General features: G+C 37.1%; 1 protein-coding gene across 1 annotated transcript in view; it reads right to left on the reverse strand.

Moving 5' to 3' along the window:
* Nucleotides 1-475, reverse strand: part of LOC106091412 (phosphatidylinositol phosphatase PTPRQ) — a 96,411-nt gene extending 95,936 nt beyond the window's left edge. The window contains exon 1 of the mRNA XM_059370007.1: nt 301-475. The gene's annotated coding sequence lies outside the window, so the exon portion shown is untranslated. The remainder of the gene's footprint in view (nt 1-300) is intronic.
* Nucleotides 476-14,793: the final 14,318 nt, after the last annotated feature.

Genomic DNA, 14,793 nt, shown 5'->3' on the forward strand with positions numbered 1-14,793 from the left:
AAATCAAAAACATATTAAAAATTGCCATCAAGGTTTTCCGTTATCGATAATGGATCGCAAACGATCTTGACATTTCTTGGTATTTCTTCTTTCACTTTTTTTATTATTATTTTTTTTAACTCTATCAGACACTACAATTTTGCACACGAAGTGGTTCATGAAATCACTATTAATCGATAGTATTTGCTCATTTACCGTGATCTCACTACGCACATGTCGACTGATAACCGGTAAAATATAACTACTTCAGTATTTATCCGCCAATTCAATTCATTTTCGCCCTTTATCACTCGCACTTACATTTAATTTTAATGCGAACTGATTACTTTGCTCGCTTTGTTTTGCAACTTTGACTGTTGCTATTCGTTTGGTTTTATTCTGATCCGTGGAGAATTCAAATATATCCCTCGTTTGGTGTTTGAGGTAACGGAGCAACTGCAATAATTCTTCCGGGCAATGTACCAACCGCATCGGTTGAAAAATGTTCGCTAACTAAAATAGAGTGCTTAGGAAAAGAATTTTGAGAACCTTTCACTAACGCTCCCTCCACAAAGAGAGTAAGACAAATCGATATTCCGTCATATCTACTGCTAGTCAGTATATTTTTTATGGCGGAGAGAGGTTGACAGCAGCAAAGAAATATCGAATCGACGCATACGAGTGACTATTGTTGCATTTATTGAAGTGAATAATTTTGATAAGAAGTCCATTCTTTTTGTGGCTCAGATAAATTCGTGTTAGTACAGAGGGGAAACCAGGGTAGCAGAGTTGGAGTCGAGCAAATTTTGCCGGAGTCAAGAAAATTGTCTCGAATACCACTCTGGACAAAAGAAAAAAAAGACAATGTTTCAAAACAAAATCTAAATTAAAAAAAAAATAGTATTTAATTTTGCTGATTTTTAATTCAACATCGAGGCCTTTTTGTTTTTTATTCAATCGATATTTCGTATATGGAAATAGTGTTTTGTTCCTCATATAGATATGTCATATAAAAAGTTTTGCAAAATTTTGTATGTTAGAAAAATTTCATTCAAATTTTGTCTTTAGAAAAAATTTCATCAAAATTTTGTCTTCAGAAAAATCTCATTAAAATTTTGTCTTCAGAAAATATTTCAGATCAGATTTTCTTTATTTCTTTATTAAAAATTATATTGAAAATGTATTTTTAGTACTAATTTTGTTGTAGCATTGTTTTTATTAAACATTTCGTCTTAAAGCTGGGTATGCACGTCTTGTGAAATTTTCGGTTGCAGCCAACACATTTATGTCGCCACTGAAAAATAGTTGTGCAGAATACAAGATGGCGACAAACATCGATTTTTAATTTTGGCCGAATTTTAATCATTTTTGGCTAACAAAGCACATATGTACGGCAAAAGTGCAGTTTATGGGGAAATTGGCAAAAAATTATTTTTTTTTGCACACCCCACTTAATTGGACCTAGGAACATAAAGTCCGTTTTTGGGGCTCGGCTTAAGTGAAATGTCGCCGAATATAAGTAATATGGTATTCAAATGAAAGGAAATGCGTAGAATACGAATTTGATGAAAAAAACGTCATAAAAGTCAATCCCGAGGCTGCAAGGCCTTGAGAATTTTGAATTTCCTTTGAAAAATTATGAAAAAATAAAAATTACTCAGGAATTAAATCGAGAGTTTCTTGAATTTTTTTTTCCCAACTAATTCGATTATGGCGCTATTTTCAAAAAATTAAAAAAAAAAGCGCAATTTTTTTGTTGGTAATGTAAAATTTTTTTTAATGTTTTTGAAAAAACGGCTTAAAGTGGAGAACGCAACTCAAATGCAATTTTCGGTTACAGCCAAGACATTAATGTCTCCAATGGAATATTGTTGTGTAGACTAAAAGATGGAGAGAAACACCAATTTACCATTTGGTCCAATTTTTTATAATTTTACTTGTGTACTGAAATTACACAAAAAAAAAATTTATTTGATCTGCGAAATTTTCAATGCATTTGTTATGGTAACAAAAATTTCGACAGAGTTGCTTATTGGCTTTAAGTTAAAATTTTTTTGAAATTTAGAAAAATGCCATTGAAATATTGTATGAAAAAATTTAAAAATTTTTGTCTTCAGAAAAAATTTCGTTAAAGTATTACCTTTAGAAAAGTTTCATTAAAATTTTCTCTTAAGAAAAGTTCTATTGATATTTTTTTTGTTAATACAAAAAATTTCATTAAAATTTTGTCTTAAGAAAAAAATTCATTAAAATTTTATTTTTAAGCCCAGTATGCACCTCTGGCCAAATTTTCGATGCCATAAGAAATGGATCGACATATCCTAAACGAAATTTTCGTTACCGAAAATTGTGCTTGCAGGTACGCAGATGACATAATAGGCATTGGTGATTTTTTCTTGCAACTACGAATGAAAATGTGTGTTTTAATAGATCCATGCAACATGGTAAAGGTATTTGCAAATAAAAATTATTAATCACAGCACATATGTACTTTATTAGCCAAGAATGATTTAAATTCGGCCAAAATTATAAATCGATGTAGAGCAGAGGTTAGCATGTTTGCCTATGATGCTGAACAACTGGGTTCGAATCCTGGCGAGACTATCAGAAAGAATTTTCAGCGGTGGGTTTCGCCTCCTAATGCTGGCGACATTTGTGAGGTACTATGCCATGTAAAACTTCTCCCCATAGAGGTGTTGCACTGAGACGCGCCGTTCGGACTGGGCTACAAAAAGGAGGCCCCTTATCATTGGGCTTAAACTTGAATCGAAACTTGCACTCATAGATACGTGAGAAGTTTGCCCCTGTTCCTTAGTGGAATGTTCATGGGCAAAATTTGTATTTGCAACAGGGTGACATAATAGGCATTGGAGAATTTTTTCTTGCAATTACGAATGAAAATTTATGTTTTGATAGGTTCACGCAACATGAAATTAAGTTATTTCCAAATAAAAACGATGATTAAAATTCGGCTTAAATTCAATGTTTGTCGCCATCATGTATTCTACACAGTGGTGACAATAATGTTTTGGCAGCAACCAAAAATTTCGATTGAGATGCATAACCAGCTTTAAAAAAAAATCATTTAAATTATGTCTTCAAAAAAATTTCATTGAAAGTTTTAGAAAAAAAATTTTATTAAAATATGTCTTAAGAAAAAATGTCATTAATTTTTTATACTTTATTTATTACGACTGAGATAAAATCTCATCAAGCAATTATATTACTATTTACATTTAAACATTATAATAATTAAGGTTTTGCTGAGTAAGAATTCATTAATTACACTCTAAAGAATTTTGTTCTTACGACTTAAATGACTAAATCCATAGGACATGTCCTTCGAAGTCTCCTGCCATTACAGCTGATGTATTCATTGAATATGTTGCTCATATCAATGTTTTTGTTAATAGCGTACGTCATTACTTGCTTTTGTATCTCTTCAGTGGCCAAATTAATACCAAAATCTCGATGCAGATCGGAATTGCGGATGTACCATGGTGCTTTAACTATAGATCGTAAGATTTTATTTTGTAGTTTTTGGAGCTTGCGTATTTCATTTTGTTTAGCACAGCCCCAAAGTTGAATACCATATATCCATATAGATTTTATAATTTGGCTCTACATTAACAATTTATTTTTTATAGAGACATTCGATTTTGTAGATAAAATGCAGTTTAGTTGTTTCATCTTTTGTTTAATTTCTTGAACATTTTTCTTAACATGCTCTTTCCATCTAATTTTTGTATCTAGAGTTATGCCCAAATATTTTGCTATATTGGCAAATGGGATTTGGATCCCATTAAAGAACAATGGTGATGGATATAAATTGTTTTTATTAGTGAAAAGCATATGGATTGTGACCAAGTTACAACATTTGCTAGTGCTTTTTTCCAGTTAACTGTGGCAATTTCTTCAGTTTTCTACATGCTTATATATAGAAGATTTTGGAGTTAATGGCATGTCACATGTTTAAATAAGAAATAACAGTGGTCCGAGTACGCTGCCTCGCGGAAATAGTGCTTGTTTGGGTTTTACTGAAGAGTATTCAGATTCAATTTTTACTATAAATAACTAATAATAAATCGGTCTTACTTGACTCTGCGAATTGAGAATAATAGCGCTGATTTCATTAAAAATATTAAATATTTATTTAAAAATATTACATACAATGCATTAAATCACAACTTAATAACCCATTTCTACTGTTTTTTTTTTTTTTACATTTAAGTTAGATACATTTAACAACACTCCCATTCACCCCATTCCCGTGGTATATTTTGAGAATTCATGGCAAAACTCAGGAAAATAAACAGCTGATAACATTTTCTTACTTACTTTAATTTAATTGGCTATGACAGAATATTTGTTCCACTAGCCGAACGTAGAATAGCGTTCCAAGCGCCTCGATCTTCTGCGCTCTTTCTAAAATCTCTGACACCAAGTTTCGAGGTGTCCCCCACCACTTGATCTTTCCATCATGCTTTTGGTCTTCCCGGTTTGCGTGTACCACCATGTTTGCCTTCAACAGACTTTTTTGCTGGAGCTTCTTCATCTATTCTGATAACATGACCTAGCCAACGCAGCCGTTGTATTTTGATGCGTGTAACTATGCTATCGTCGTCATACAGCTCATACAGCTCGTGGTTCACACATCGCCTATATTCTCCATTAACGCAAACTGGTCCATATATTTTACGAAGAATCTTTCTCTCAAAAACTCCAAGCACTGCCTCATCTGCTTTCACAAGTACCCATGCTTCGGAACCATATAACAGCACGGGTAGTATCAGTGTTTTGTATAGTGTAATCTTCGTCCGTCGAGAGGTGGCCTTGATTCTAAACTGCTTACTTAGTCCAAACTAGCATTTGTTTGCCAGTATTATTCTTAGCTTTATCTCAAAACTGGTGTCATTCGTTTCGGTTACGGCGGTGCCGAGGTAGAACAAGTTACCGACTATCTCAAAGTTGTTGTTCCCAACTTTCTTCATTTTCTTTATCTGCTCGGTTGTTCAAGGTGTTTTGGGAGCTGTAACTATCCATTTCGTCTTATCTCCATTTACTGCCAGACCCATTTTCACTGACTCTCATTCGATTCTCTCAAAGGCAGCAGTTACTACTACCGGTCACCGACCTAGATATCGATGTCGTCAGCATAGGCGAGTAGCTTGGTTCTCTTGTGATTAGTGTGACATATCTATTCACATCTGCATTTCGTATAATCTTCTCCAGCAGGATATTAAAGAGATAACACAATAGGATGTCTCCTTGTCTGAAACCTCGTTTGGTATTAAATGGTTCAGAGATATTCTTATCTATTCTTACTGAGTAACGCCTACCAGCAAGTGTCATCCTGCAGAGTCTTATTAATTTTGCAGGATACCAAACTCTGACATGGCTTGAAATACCTTTGAATGTAAAGGAGTATCGAAAGCGGCTTTATAGTCAACAAAGAGGTGGTAGGTGTTGATCTGTTTTCTCGGGTCTTTACCAGGATTTGGCTCAGTGTGAATATCTGGTCCAGGGTGAATTTACCAGGTTAAAGCCGCATTGATATGGTCCAATTATCTCATTGACTGTAGGTTCTAATCTTTCACACAGTACGCTCGAGAGTTTCTTGTATGCGATGGGCAGGAGACTTATTCCTCTTTAGTTGGCACATTCCGCCTTGTCTCCTTTCTTGTGTACGGGACATAGTATGCTGAGGTTCCAATCATCGGGTATGCGTTCTTCTAGCCAGATTGCGCAGATAAGCTGATGCATACGCCTTATCAGCGTGTCGCCTCCGGTCTTAAATAGTTCAGCGGCATTTTCCATGGAGTGGGCAATAGTTTGCCACTGCGCCATTATGTCATCGGAACAAGGAGTGCTTTCAACAAGCAGTTGGGTCAGTCGAGTGGAGTATGCCGCTGCCATATGTTATGTTTGCAGCTTTTCAATGTCCAGCTTCCGTGCAGTGTCAGATCGTACTTTCCTCGCCATGTTCAAACAGATGCGAACCTTTGCTGCAACAAGGTAATGATCCGTCTCTATATTCCCTCCACGGATCGATCGTACATCTAACATGCTGGATGTATGCCTTCCATCTATCACAACGTAATCAATTTGGTTTCTCGTGTTTTGATCGGGTGACAGCCATGTGGCTTTGTGAATATTTTTATGTTAAAATCTGGTGCTACCTACTACCATGTTTGTTGCCGCGGCGAAATCTATCAGCCTCAACCCATTACTGGACGTTATCTCGTGGAGGCTAAACTTTCCGACTGTTGGACCAAAAATGTCTTCCTTCCCTATCTTCGCATTAAAATCTCCCAGAAAGATTTTAATATCATGGGCGGAGCAGCGGTCTAGGCGCTCGTAGAAAATATCCTTGGTGTGCTCGTCTTTGTCTTCCGTCGGGGCATGGGCACAAATAAGGCTGATGTTGAAGAATTTGGATTTTATACCTCTCATCCACCCGAGTAAAGCTGGAGACAAGGTGTTTCAGTCTCCGACTAACCACAAATACACAGTCAAATTCATGCCTCGTGTTATGGCAGCTATAGTATAGTTTGTCACCGTTTGGCGTTGTAGTGACGCCATTCCCAGTCCATCGTACTTCTTGCCAGGCGGTAATATCTGCCTTGTACTTCTCTAATACATCCGCCTGCGCGTATACTGCACCTTATCTACAAAGAGTGCGGACATTCCAGATGCGGATCCGCAAATCATCTCGTGGGTTTTTAACGTTGGGGGTGTCCGTTTTTACTATTGCTTTGTTTCTTATAGTTTTCCGGGGGCGGATTACTGGCCCAGCGTCCCAACTGCATAGTTTTTGCACTGATTTCATTATAAATATGAAATACTTTTTTTTTTAATTATATAATACTAGCTGACCCGGGCCCGCTCCGCTGCGCCTTCTTTTACTTTATATGGAACAAAAGTTTCCTTGGAATATTTATTTTCGACAATTAAAGATCTTTTAGTGAAATACCGTGCTACGAAAATTGTATATCGCTTGACAAACAGTTTAACAATATAAGTGTCTTTATCTGAATCCCATATGATCTTTATTGGTCTACGAATTTAAGTTTGATTGTAAGGTGAACTCCTTTCTTAAAATACTTTATTTCAGCCCGATATTCTCATGATGATTTAGTGGTGTTTTAGGGGAGAGGCGGTCCCCCAGGGGACCAGCATCGTGCTTTTCTCACAAATACCATTTACTTAAACCCAATATTGCCATTGGCTTAAGAGGAGTTTACAGGATGAGGCATCCCCCAAACACATGGCCCCAAAATTGGTTATCAAATTCGTTTTCTAATCTCAAATACCTTTAATTTGAGCCACATATTGGCATGGTTGAAATTTTTTTTCCTTTGGGGGTGTGTTGGGAAAGGGGTGATGCCCTAAATACATGGTCAAATTTGTATTCTACTCCCAAAAACCTTTATTTGAGCCCCATATTGCGATGGTCACTAAAAAATTGCTGTTTGTGGGGTATTTTGGGTATCAATTCTTGCTCTACCCCCCAACACTTTTCTTTTAAGCTCCACATTGACATGGTGGGTAAATATGCCCTTTTTAGAAGGTGGTCCCCCAAACATAAAGCCCGGAAAATATATCAGCAACGTACTCTATTCTCATTTATCTTTATATCATTTATTTGAACCCCATATTGCCATTGCCCTCAATATTGGATATCAAATACGTTTTCTAATCTCATTAAAACTCCTTATTGCAAAAGTCGGCAAATATGTCCGGTTTGAGGTATTGGCCCTAAAAACTATGAATATTTAGTTCCACTCTCTTTAAGACCCAAATTGTCAAATACGTCCTATTTGGGGGTTGGTGGTGGGACGTCCGCTAGACAGATGGCCCCTAATGTTGATATCAGAAACGTAGTCTACTCCCACATACTTTTAATTTGAGCCCCATATTTCCATAGTCGGCAAGCATGACCGGCTTGGGGGGTGTTTTGGGGGATGGGCGGCCACTCAGTGGGTTGGCATTGAAAATATATATCGGATTCGCGTTCCACTTTAAAAACCCTCTTATGAATATTGATATCAAATTCGTGCTATACTCCCAAAGACCTTTCATTTGAGCCCCATATTGCTATGGTCGTAAATTTGTCCCCTTTGGGGGATGTTTTTGGGGAAAGGCGGCCCCCAAACACTTGGTCCCATATTTGGATATCGGCAATTCTACATGCAAATACCTTTTATTTAAGCCCCATATTCCCATGGTCAGTAAATAAGTCCTGTTTGGGGGTGTTTTGGGAAAGGGGTGGACCCTCAGAAACGTGGTCCCACATTTAGATATCAGATTCGTATTCTACTCGAAAATTCCTTTCATTTGAGTCCCATATTGCCATGGTTGGTAAATATGTCCGATTTGGGGGCGTTTTGGGGGTTGGGGTGCTCCCCCTAGCACTTGGTCCGATAATTGGATATCAGATACGTTTTCTTATCCTAAATACCTTTCATTTGAGTCCCATATTGTCGTGATTGGTCCTAATATGTGTTTGGTAGGTTTTAGGGTGGGGCAGCCCCCCTATGTACCCCATCCGAAATTTGGATACCAAATTTTTATTTTTAGGGTACTATATGAGAGCACACAAAATTTCACTTTAATCGCACCACCCATCTCCGAGATCTGGCGTTTCTGAAAATTAGGTTAAGGGGGAGGGTCGGCCCCCCTTCATATATCAAAAAATGTAGTACCCTATATTCACCTCGGGGTTATTATGCGCCATCTGTGAAAATTTCAAGAAAATCGGTTCAGCCGTTTCTGAGTCTATAAGGAACACACAAACATACAAACAATCAAACAAATCTACAAACAAACACAAATTGATTTTTATATTAAAGATTCAGCAATGCATTGTACGTAAGCACTGCTGAATATCTAAAGAATTAAATCACAAGGTTCATCTCAGGTATCCGATCAGATGAACCTTGAAGTCGAGTGCGAGGCACTGCTGGCAGAAGCACAGACTTGGATTGACGGAACCCTAGTGTTGCCATCTGGAAGTTCATGTTACACGGATGGATCAAAGCTAGAGAACAGAGTGGGCCTGGGGGTTTCCATTGAGAACCCAGGGACTGAGATCTGTTTTAGACTGCATGACCATAATACGGTCCTGCAGGCGGAAATCCGGGCGATCACGGAATGCGTAAAGTGGTGTTGCGCTAGCGCGAGGACGTCGATTGTGAACATCTTTACCGACAGTAAATTTGCCATAAGGGCAATAACAACCAGGACGGTAAGGTTTCGAGCAGTCTTGCAGTGTAAGAAGGAGATTAACGCCTTCTCTGAGGATGGCAAAATCCGCATCGTTTGCTTGCCGGGCCATAACGGAGTAAGGGGAAATGAAAGGGCAAACGATTTGGCGGCGAAGGCCAGAGGACTGCCGTCAATAAACCCTTTCGGGTCAACGCAGTTCGAATTAAAGGAGTGGGTGACGAATGCGCATGCAACATTGTGAAACAGCGAAACGGTCGGTAGGACGGCTAAAATCCTATGGTGGGATCCAGATCGTAAGAAGACGTGGCTATTACTGAAAGGAAGCAAGAAAGAGGTCAGTATAGCTATTGGAATCATAACGGGACACATAGGACTACGAGCTCACTTATGTAAAATCGGTGCTGCAAGTGATAGCATTTGTAGGCCATGCGGGGAAGATGATGAGGCGTTGGAGCATTTCCTTTACATTATAGTTTTTAGAGCGCACAACAAGCCGATTACTGGCATAGGTGTATGCACATAGTGGCATGGGCGGATTAATGTCTGCACTCCCTTTTCAACCCAACCTAAACTTATAATCCATTTCTATGTTTTTTTTTTTTCATTTATTTAGATACATTTAACAACACTACTAATTCACCACAGTCCCATGGTATATTTTGCGAATTCGTGGCAAAACAAAGGAAAATAAACAGCTGATAACATTTTTTTTAAAAAAATGTTGCAAAATACTCCAGTACAATATAAAAATATAAATAATTATTGAATTATTGACAAGCTTGAAATTTTCTCACCTGCATAATGATCCCGTGGTAAAAATAGGGTACTACATTTTTTGATATCAGAAGGGGTGGCGGACCCTCCTCCTTAACTTTATTTTCAGAAACTCCAGATCTCGGAGATGAGTGTGCTCGAAATTTTGTATGCTCTCTTATAGTAACCTAAAAACAATAATTTGGTATCCAAATTTCGGATGGGGTATCTAGGGAGGACGCCTCGCCCCAAAACCTACCACATATATATATATATATATATATATACACCAATCACAACAATATGGGACTCAAATGAAAGGTATTTAAGAGTAGAATACGAATCTGATAACCAAATGTGGGACCAAGTGTTTGGGGACCACCCCAACTCCAAAACACTCCTAAATCGGACATATTTACCGACCATGGCAACATGGGACTCAACTGAAAGGTATTTTCAAGTAGAATACGAATCTGATATCTAAATGTGGGACCATGTATTTGGGGTACCGCCCCTTCCCAAGGAGTACAAATGTACCGACCAAATGAAAGGTAGTTGGGATTAGAAAACGAATATGATGACCAATTTTGGGCCCAAGTGTTTGGGGTACGCCTCATCCGATAAACTCCCCTCTAACCAATGGCAATATGGAATTAAAATAAATGGTATTTGAAGAGAAGGTATTTTGATAATATGGAATTTTAATATATTATTTTTAGAAATAAGTATTTTGCTTTAATATAATATTTGCTTGGTAAAAACACAAATCGCTGAGATGACAAGGACAATTTCTTAAACATTTGCTGATCTTCCCTTTTGTAAAGAAATCACGTAAGTCGATTCATTAGTTTAAAAGTTATAGTCCTCAGAATGTTGGAGAATTGAAAGGTGGTCAAATGTGACACCCTATGTAGCAATCTGTGTTAGTGCAGCGAGTCACTTTCATACATAACATATACTGCAAGCCCGTGTCCTTCTTTACAAATGTATCGAAGTTTTATACCGCTATGATAAATAGCTGCAAAGTTTTGGCGCCATAACTACTGAATTGAAAATTTCTTTAAAAAAATAACATTAAAATTGTGTCTTAAGAAAAAACTCGTTGAAATTATTTGTTAGGGAAAAGTTCCCAAAAATTTTATGTTTGGAGAAAATATCATTGAAATTTTATATTAAAAAAAAATATTAAAATGTTGTCTTTAGAAAACATTTTATTGAAATTTTGTCCCACAATCGGATATTGTCCGTAGAGTTTTCCGATACTGATACAAAACAGCACTGGCAGCAACAACCGTTGGGTGATCGCAGTGCGAAGAGCAAAAGAGTTTTGCAAAAAATGTTGGTGTTTGTTGCTATTAGCATTGTTGGATAAGTTAAATTTGAATAAGAGAAGTAAGATTTTATTTATTTCCTATTGCGCTTGTGGATGAAGTTGTCTTTAAGAGCTCTGTTCAAATTCAGATGTATGCTTTACAACCTACTAAGGATAGTATGTAAAGCACCATGATCCATTTGACATCGTCCGCTGATGATGATCCATTTGACATCGTCCGCTCGGTCGAAATTGAAATCGCGATACGGACAGCCAGACAAATGCTTCTAGCACCAACACACTTTTGCTGACTTTTGAATGATTTTTGCTATGCTATTCTTTAGAGAGATAGCATTAAACAATGGTTTAAAGCCCGACAATATCCTGTAATGGAATCTCAATAATAATATTAATTACATCCATGGAACCCTGTTCTACTGTTTATAAAATTTTTTCATTACATTTATAAAAAAGCAAATAAAACCAAAAGCTTGGATATATAGTTACATTTATTGATATAAAATTTTTACATAAATCTAGGTATTGTGTTCTTGTTGTTTTAGTCACACTTTCATGTAGAAGGGGGGTAGCGATTCTTGACCAGCCTTTGGGAAGGCTGGTCGGTTCCGATACATAAAACCGACGCTGTACATGGACGCAAGTGTTCCACAGTTGAAAAAATATTGCTTCACGGCTACCTTTTAAGTTAAATTTTAATGGTCTCTCAATGGCTTCACTTTGCAAATTATGTACTAAGTTCTTACGCTTCAATTCCCCGTACAGGCGATAGTCAGTTCGGGATGCTCCAAAAAATTTAAAGATGTGTCGTTAGATTATTGAATTCTAACGAAATATTGCGTATCCTCAGGTAACATTTTTTCTATAGACAAATTTTAAGAAATATTTTTAAATAAAAAAATTTTAACCCATTACGCCTGACCCTCGATTCCGTTGTCAGATTTTGATGAAATTTTGTATATTCATAATTTAGAGAATTTATATTGTCGTAGCAATTTTTTTAAATATTTTGAATTTTAAAAATGTTTGACAAATAAAAAATCTTTTTATTTCCTAAGCGCCTACAACAAAATCATTTTATTAATATATTATGACCATTTAGCGAAAAATGATGGATTTAATGATTTTGGCATAATATAGCACCTGCCGACTTTCGACAAGCCAATTTCTCCTAAAACAAGACGGGAAAAATTGTTGTAACTGGTTTCAGTCGTCTACTTTACGCCAATCAAAATTTCATTACGACACCTCTTTCCTAACTCGAGCTAGAACTTTTCTAAGGCAGCTCTATTCTTGGATATTTTTCGTCCTTAATGGGTTAATGCAATTTTTTTTAATACCGAATCGCAATGTAATATTTTCAAAAGATAATATTTCTGTGATTGTTTTAAACGAAAAGTTTAATAACTTTTCGTTTAAAACAATCATTTAAGCCAAAATCTTCTTTTCGTGGCAATTTTTTTTTAAATTTGTTCCAAAGGACAAGGTTAGGTTAGGTTGGGTAAGGTTAGGTTAGTTTTAAGTGGCAGTCTGCCATCAGACTCGCTTAAACGTTTTCGTCCATTGTGATGCCACGGGAACAGAAGAAGAAGATGCCTTCTAGTTGCTACCGTTGAACCTCACCTGGTCGTCAAGTTTGTGTAACTTCTGCTTCTAGGGATATCGCAGTTGCAATCGGCTCACTAAAACGATTTCGATATCTAACAAGGTCAAATACTTAGAAATTATCCTAGATAGGAAACTTAATTGGAAGTGTCACATTCAGGAGCGTACTGAAAAGGCTCTCAGATGTTGGGCACTATGTAGGCTCTACAGGAGCGTGATTAGACCAATACTTACTTACGCTTCAGTAGTTTGGTGGACTGCTATGAAGAAAAAGTGCAACATAAGGACCATACAACAAGTTCGGAGAACATGTTGTCTTGGCATAGGCGGAGCGATGAGGACCACGCCCACTATAGCGATATAATCGAGGCGACGATAGGAAACCTGGAAGGAAGGGAAGAGGTTTCCGATCGGATACCTGAGACGACACTTGAGTCGAGTGCGAGATGCTGCACAGTCTTGAACTGATGGAACCTTAGTATTGCCATCTGGAAGATCAAGGATTAAAGCTAGAGGACAGAGTGGACTCTGGGGGTCTACTTTGGGAACCCAAGGAATGAGATCTGTTTTAAACTGTCTGACCATAATACGGTCCTACAGGCGGAGATCCGAGCGATCACGGAATGCGTGAGGTGGTGTGGTGCTAACGCGAGAACGTCACATGTGAACATCTTTACGGACAGTAAAATAGCCATAAGGGCAATAACAACCAGGACCGTAATAAGGGCAATAACAACCAATGTAAGAAGGAGATTAACCCCTAACGGGGTAAGGGGGAATAAAAGGGCAGACGATGTGGCAGTGAAGGCCAGAGGACTGCCGTCAATAAACTTGGTTAACCCGAAGCCTTTCGGGTCGACGCTATCCAAGTTAAGGGCGTGAGCAACGGTCGGTAAGACGGCAAAAATCCTATGGGAAGACCCAGATCGTGAGAAGACGAGGCTATTTCTGAAAGAGAGTAAGAAGGAGGTCAGTAAAGCTTTCGGCGTATAATCACTTATGCAAAATCGATGCGGCAAGTAGGGCATGCGGGGAATATGATAAGACGTTGGAGCATTTCCTATGTCATTGCCCAGTTTTCGTGTCTAAAAGATACCGGCACTTAGCTGGGGACACAATACCAGACATAAACCAACTTAGGGGCGTGGCATAGAAAACAATTAAGGGTTTTGTAAGTAGCACAGAATTCCTAACTAAGATTTTCGTTTTCGTTGTAACGTTTTTACAGCCGTATTCACAAAAATTTACTAATGAAGAGTTAAAGTGAGCAATAGTTATTGAGTGGTTATTGTACATTAAACCCACTTAAGGATTTCATATTCAAAAACCGTCAATAACTAAAGTGCGATTATTTATTAATCTTTGGCAACCCTATGCTATTTAAGTGCTGGTGCAGAAGAAAATTGTCATTTCATCGGTTTTCTGACAATCGGTTCCAGATATTATCATACTTATTTGTTTATCAATTAAAAAAACTGCATCACAATGAACATATACATTTTTACTTGTCACAAGCATCCAATTTTAAACATAAAAATATTTTTTATTTTTATAAACCGGTACAGCGTTCCAAACTCCAATGAATTATAACCATCGTAACTGTTGAATAACTTCTAAAGGCTTATGTAACCCCTTTAACTTATAAAATAAATTTTTAATGAATTCAATGTATTCCAATATATTTGCAATCAGCTGATTTACACCGTACAAAAAAAGGATACACCAATTAAAATATGTCTATTTTTCCTTTTGTATATTAGTGATTACCAAATTTTTTAAATTTTTTTAATAAAATTTGTGTTAACTAATAAAGTTGTACAAAATATATTTATCTGCATATCGTTAGGAGAACATTTTCCAAAGTTTCGTATTTCTCTTTGTTTTTTTTTTCAACAGAA

This window comes from Stomoxys calcitrans, chromosome 5 (genome assembly GCF_963082655.1).
Source record: "Stomoxys calcitrans chromosome 5, idStoCalc2.1, whole genome shotgun sequence".
Classification (NCBI taxonomy): Eukaryota; Metazoa; Arthropoda; class Insecta; order Diptera; family Muscidae; genus Stomoxys; species Stomoxys calcitrans.